Source organism: Macaca fascicularis, chromosome 1, assembly GCF_037993035.2.
Source record: "Macaca fascicularis isolate 582-1 chromosome 1, T2T-MFA8v1.1".
Taxonomy (NCBI): Eukaryota; Metazoa; Chordata; class Mammalia; order Primates; family Cercopithecidae; genus Macaca; species Macaca fascicularis.
In genome coordinates, this window is record NC_088375.1 from 194,856,552 (window position 1) to 194,863,564 (window position 7,013).

At 46.5% G+C, this 7,013-nt stretch overlaps 1 protein-coding gene across 12 annotated transcripts in view; it reads right to left on the reverse strand.

Annotated features, from left to right (window-relative positions):
* CAP1 (cyclase associated actin cytoskeleton regulatory protein 1) overlaps positions 1–7,013 on the reverse strand; it is a 33,933-nt gene that overhangs the window by 26,178 nt on the left and 742 nt on the right. For 4 of the 12 annotated variants that reach the window (XM_005543851.4, XM_005543846.4, XM_015437850.3 and 1 more), the window contains exon 1: positions 6,733–6,788. The exons of 4 other annotated variants lie outside the window; for them this stretch is intronic. The gene's annotated coding sequence lies outside the window, so the exon portion shown is untranslated. Of the gene's footprint in view, positions 1–6,714; positions 6,789–7,013 lie in introns of those variants that run through there. 4 more of the 12 variants (XM_005543852.4, XM_005543849.4, XM_015437849.3 and 1 more) reach the window with 1 other exon arrangement.

Genomic DNA, 7,013 nt, shown 5'->3' on the forward strand with positions numbered 1-7,013 from the left:
CAGTCATGCATTACGTAATGACATTTTGGTCAATGATGGACCACATATACAACAGTGGTCCCATAAGATTACAATACCCTATTTTTACTGTACTTTAAAAATGTGGCCAGGAACGGTGGCTCATGCCTATAATCCTAGCCCTTTGGGAGGCTGAGGCTGGAGGAAGGTCAGGAGTTTGAGACCAGCCTGGCCAATATAGTTAAACCCCATCTCTACTAAAAATACAAAAATTAGCCGGGCGTGTTATTGCACACCTGTAGTCCCAGCTACTCGGGAGGCTGAAGCAGAAGAATTGCTTGAACCCGGGAGACGGAGGTTGCGGTGAGCAGTGAGCCAAGATCATGCCACTGCACTCCAGCCTGGGTGGCAGAGTGAGACTCAGTCTCAAAAAAAAAAAAAAAAAAAACCAGTTTAGATAAACAAATACTTACACTGTGTTACAAACTGCCTACAGTATTAGATACAGTAACATACTATACAGGTTTGTAGCCCAGGAGCAATAAGTTACACCATATAGTCTAGATGTGCAGTACCATCTAAATTTGTGCAAGTACACTCTATGATGTTCCCACAATGATGAAATCACCTAATGACAAATTTCTCAGGATGTATCCCTGTCATTAAGCAACACATGACTGTATAATTTTATCAACTAAAATAAATGTGAATACTCGATAAACTATATGCAACTTTAGTGTTTGTTTTTTGTTGTTGTTGTTGTTGTTTTGAGACAGAGTCTTGCTCTGTCACTCAGGCTGGTGCAGATCATGCAGTGGTGCGATCTTAGCTCACTGCAACCTCCACCTCCCCAGTAGTTGGGATTACAGGTATACGCCACCACACCTGGCTAATTTCTGTATTTTTCGTAGGGACGGGGTTTCACCATGTTGGCCAGGCTGGTCTCGAACTCCTGACCTCAGGTGATCTGCCCACCTTGGCCTCCCAAAGTGCTGGGATTACAGGCATGAATCACCACGCCTAGCATATACGCAACTTTAAAATAAATAGTCCCGGCCTGGCGCGGTGACTCACACCTGTAATCCCAGCACTTTGGGAGGCTGAGGTGGGTGGATTACCTGAGGTTGGGAGTTCGAGACCAGTCTGACCAACAAGGAGAAACCCCATCTTCACTAAAAAAAATACAAAATTAGCTGGGCGTGGTGGCGTATGCCTGTAATCCCAGCTACTCGGGAGGCCAAGACAGGAGAATTGCTTGAACCCAGGAGGCGGAGATTGAGGTGAGCCGAGATCGTGCCACTGCACTCCAGCCTAGGCAACAAGAGTGAAACTCCATCTCAAAAATAAAAAATAAAATAAATAGTCCCTGTCCACTAAAACCAAGCACTCTGAATACAAGCAACGCGAACAAAACAGGAATTTACATAATTTTCAATAGAGAGGGAAATCTGCTGACTTACACTGCAAACAAAGAAGCTTGCTTCTAGTACTTAAATCAATGGCATTTCTCTAAGATCACATCTGCCAGGTGTGGTGGCTCATGCCTGTAATCCCAGTGACTCAGGAGACTGAGGCCAGAGAATCACCTGAGGCCAGGGGTTTGAGATCAGCCCAGACAACATAGTGAGACCCTATCTCTGAAAAAAATCAAACTTTTGGCCAAGCGTGCAGTGGCTCATGCCTGCAATTCCAGCACTTTGGGAGGCTGAGGTGGGTGGTTCCGTTGAGGAGTTTGAGATCAGCCTGCCCAACATGGCAAAACCTTGTCCCTACTGAAAATACAAAAATTAGCTGAGTGTGGTGGTGTGTGCCTGTAGTCCCAGCTACTCGGGAGGCTGAGGCGGGAGAACTGCTTGAACCCGGGAGGGGGAAGCTGCAGTGAGCCTAGATCGCGCCACTGCACTCCAGCCTGGGCAACGGAGCAAAACTCCATCTCAAAAAAACAAAAAACAAAAGAAAGAAAAAACACTGTAGTCCCAGCTACTCAGGAGGCTGAGGTGAGAAGATTACTTGAACCCAGAAGTTGGAGGTTGCAGTGAGCCATGACTGCAACATTGTACTCCAACCTGCACACCCAGAAATTCCTTGAAGGGTAATTTCTTGAGGCTTCAACAAAAACAAATGATTCATTCATTGCAGGGTACTGAGTGCTTATCATGTACCATTGACTGTGCTAAGTATGGCTATGGGGCCTGCCCTCACAGAATTTAGTTGGGGACATTGTACAATCATAGCTACGATACTTTCTAATGCAGCAATTCTCAACCAGGGGCAATTTTGTCCTCCAGGAGACATATGGCAATGTCTGAAGACATTTTTGATTGTCACAACTGAGGAAGTGTTATTGGCATCTACTGGGTAGAGACAGATGCTGCTTAATATCCTACAATACACAGGACAACTCCATAATAAAGAATTATATGGCCCAAAATGTCAATTGGGCCAACGTTGAGAAACCCTGTTCTAATTTAACAAGGAGCATAGGGAGGTGCGAAAGGTTAAGTAAATGCTAGTTCAGGACTTTCTAAATTAGAAAGTCAACGTGTACCATCTAATAAAAATTAAGATAAGGGCCTAAACTGTGGAGAACTCTGTAAGATGGACAAAAGAGTCTAGAATTGATTCTTTGCAAATATGAAGTCAGTGAAGAGTAACAAGATGAAAAATGCTTCTTCTTAGAGAACTTTAAATTAAAGATTAGTCTGGTTGTCACAGAGAAGCTGAAGTATAGGTCATGAATGCCAGGTTAGCACAAATAAAGAAAGAAACTGATGGCAACATTTCAAAGGAATAATCACTAGGATTGGGTAAGATACCGCTCAAGAACTCTCAGATTTCAAATCTCAGCATTAAATTTCAAACCAGAGGTTCAGCTTCCAGTGACACTTTACATTTGCTTAAGTTAAAAGAAAAATCTTTGATTCACAATACTTCACAAAAAACTGAAAGGAGGAAGTCACCTTTTTTTTTTCTTGTAGAGACAGGGGTCTCACTATGTTGACCAGGTTAGTCTCCAATTCAGCCTCAAGAAAGTAACTTTTTAGCCGGGCGTGGTGGTTCAAGCCTGTAATCCCAGCACTTTGGGAGGCCGAGGCGGGTGGATCACGAGGTCAGGAGATCGAGACTATCCTGGCTAACATGGTGAAACCCCGTCTCTACTAAAAATACAAAAAACTAGCTGGGCGTGGTGGCGGGCGCCTGTAGTCCCAGCTACTTGGGAGGCTGAGGCAGGAGAATGGCGTGAACCCAGGAGGCGGAGCTTGCAGTGAGCCGAGATCACGCCACTGCACTCCAGCCTGGGAGACACAGCGAGACTCCATCTCAAAAAAAAAAAAAAAAAAAAAAAAAGAAAGTAACTTTTTAAAAGCTAAAAAAAAAAATAACTGCAACCAGGAAAAAGGGTGAGAATAAGAGATCATCCGTGAGAATAAAAGATCATCTGTAGGTTGGAAACAAAACATTTTACAGACTCAATAGCTAACCTCCAAAGCAAAAATATACTCACTGAATCTTAACAATATCACCACCTTTGGTTTGCACATCAGGCTGTATTCTACAAAGTACTTTCACTGCTACCATTTTATTTAAACTTCTCTGAGATATCAATTATGCCCACCTAATTGAGGAAGTATTTCTGGAAAAAGCGAGAAACTCCTTTTTTTCTTTTTTTTTGAGACAGAGTCTCATTGTCACCCAGGCTGGAGGGCAGTGGTACAATCTCAGCTCACTGCAACCTCCACCTTCCGGGTTCAAGCGATTCTCCTGCCTCAGCCTCCCGAGCAGCTGGGACTACAGGTGTGCGCCACCACGCCCAGCTAATTTTTGTATTTTTAGTAGAGACGGTGTTTCACCATGTTGGCCAGGCTGGTCTTGAACTCCTGATATCAAGTGATTTGCCCACCTCAGCCTCCCAGAGTGCCAGGATTACAGATGTGAGTCACTGTGCCAGGCCCAGAAATGTATTTATGCTGGACCTGGGCAAATCAATCAGCAAACTGCCAACCACAAAATCAAATCCAAACAAATTCAACAAGGTATTAAAAGCCCTTTACCCCGGGCGCGGTGGCTCACACCTGTAATCACAACACTTTGGGAGGCCAAGGCGGGCGGATCACGAGGTCAAGAGTTCAAGACCAGCCTGGCCAGCATGGTAAAACCCTGTCTCTACTAAAAAGACAAAAATTAGCAGGGCATGGTGGCGTGCACCTGTAATCCCAGTTACTCGGGAGGCTGAGGCAGGAGAATTGCTTGAACTTGGGAGATGGAGGTTTCAGTGAGCCGAGATGGCGCCACTGCACACCAGCCTGGGCAACAGAGCAAGACTCCGTCTCAAAACAAACAAACAAACAAACAAACAAAAGCCCTTCACAACTTGGCTGACATCTAACCTTTTTTGCAGTCTGGTCTTCTGCAAAACTCCAGGCCCCAGTATTTCACTAAACAATTCAGGCCCTCTCCTGTCTCCGTTATCTTTACTCTTGCTGTTTCCTTTAGCTGACCCACCTTATTAGACATCTTTGCCTGGATGTGCTACAAACACCTCAAACTAAAAACATTCAAAATGCATTTTTTTCCCATGTCACTTCCCTAATTTACCTCTCATACTCTTTATCTGAATGGTACTACCCAGTTCCCTAAGACAGAAAGCCAGGCAATTGTGCTACTCTTACTTCTTCATTCCCATAATCAGCCTCCAATTCTACGGATTCTATCTTCTTAATATTGCTCACATATGATCCCTCTACATTCCCATTTCCACCGTCTTAGTTCATGTCTTAGTTCATGTCTACAGCAAGAGCTTCCAAACACTGGTTTACTTCCCCCATAGGCCTGGTCCCCTCCTACTTGACAGAATGAACTTTCTAAAATATAAATCTGATGACATCATTTTCCTGCATAAAACCCTTCAAAGCATCTCTATAGCTTTCAGGGTAAAAATCCAAATTCTTTAGCATGACTTACAATGTCCTCCACATATGACTGACCTGACCACATCTCACTTCCTCCACTTCCCCAACCATTACTAGAATTCCAGTGACACTGAACTAGTCGTGGTCTTTCAGCTGTCCAGTTCTCCAGGTCCTTGCACCTGTAGTAGTCTCTGCCTGGAAATCCCTTTTCCAGATTCCCTATATAGTTAAATAAATATTTCAAGAGTTAGCCTCCCATTTCCTCCTGGAAGCCTGGACAACTGGCTCAGGTATTTCTCCTCTGTGCTCTTGTAGCCCTGTGCTATGCGCTATGAAACTGTAAGCCATCCCTCATTTACTTGTCTATTTCCTCTCCCACTGTAAACTCCAGAAGAACTGTATTCTTTGCCACAAAGGCTGTCTCATTAAAATGTGCCTCATACATGCTAAGGTCTTAACAAATATCTGGTGGGGCCGGGCACGGCGGCTCACGCCCATAATCCCAGCACTTTGGGAGGCCGAGGTGGGGGATCACCTGAGGTCAGGAGTTTGAGAGCAGCCTGGCCTTCATGGGGAAACCCCATCTCTACTAAAAATACAAATAAATAAATTAATTAAAGTCTGGTAAATGATAAATGTGCTGATCTGCTCAAGGATTTTCACTTGAAGAGAGATCCCACAAAGAGCTTCAACTGACACAGTTCTGATGCTAACCTGTCTCAAATGTTCTCATTCCCCTCTTCGAACACATTCCTATTTATCCTTCAAAATTCATCTTAAAAACTCTGCTTCTTCAGAAGGGCTTTTCCTGAACCCCTTGTTACATACTTTCAGAGCACCGTGTTCTTTCCTAACTCTCATCAACATAATTATTTCTTAAACATCCCTGCAAACAGTGCTAGCTCCATGCGGGCAGGGTCTACATTGTTTTGTTTTAAAGCTGCATTCCCCGCATCTGGGAAAATGCTGGCACAGAATAAACACAATTTGTTACGCTGAATTTAATCCTGTGGGGTCAGCAGAGATCTCCACTTAAATGATGAAAAAAAGGAGGCTCAAAGAAGTTAAATAAGGCACCTATGGCCATAGACACTTGGCACTGCGGCCAGACCAAACCTGAGCCGTCTGGTTTCAGGTCCAGAAGTACACACCTTCAATAAAGTTAGCCTGGCTTTTCAAAACAAGAGCAGCAGCCGAGGAGGAAAAGGAGGATATCTGCCCGTAAATACAAGGATTTGCCCGCCTCTCTTTTAAAAACTCCCTAGGCATTTCAAACGGCTCAATTTGGGAAGAGGGGAAAAAAAAGTTCCACGCAGCGATGGCCTTTGACCTGCAGCAGCCTTAGGGGCAACACCGACCGGAAGACCATCCCAAGTTAGAGAGGTTCCGAGCAACAAGGGAAGGAACCGGGGCTGGTCATCTTAGGAACCAGGACCATGATTCTGATTATTTTCCTCACTCGCTATATATCTCGGACTAGCCTCTTCTCTAGGGATCAATTTACCCATCAGTGCAATGGGAGCATCAACAGGGAACAAGAAAGACTCTCCGATCTCGGAGGTTCCTTCCAGTCAGAGCACCTCAGGAATCAGGCCTCCGCTGAAAATGATGGGCGGCACTGCGAAATCGGGCAGAGGGGCCTCCCTCGGGCAACCGGACTCAGCTGCTCACCCCGGCCCCACCTCAAGAGACCGCGCCCAGGAGTCCGGGTCGGCCTGAGGGCCTCAGCCCCGGCCCTCTCGGCAGGGTTCACGACACGCGCGCAGGCCAGAAGGGCCATTAACAACACCAGGGGCCCATGGGCCACGGAGGAGACCCCAGTCCCTACCAAGCTGCACACCCTCACCTCAGAGTTCTGCCTCACCTCCGGACTACGATCAGCCGCTCTCCGCTTCCGGCAAGAACCGCCCAGCAATCTCCGCGCGACCCACTTCCGGGCCCTCACTGGGCGCGGCACCCCCACCGGAAATGAGCCGCCGGCTGAAGCGCTAGGCTGGCCCGCGACTGGGCAGGAAGTCTCACGGCCCCGCTCGTGACTCCGCCCCCCTTTGCCACGCCCCGGAGAAAGCGGCCCAGCTCGCACAGAGGGCACTTGGGGAAGAGCCCCGCCCTCAAGGCGGGAGCGACGCGAGGAGGGCGGGCTCA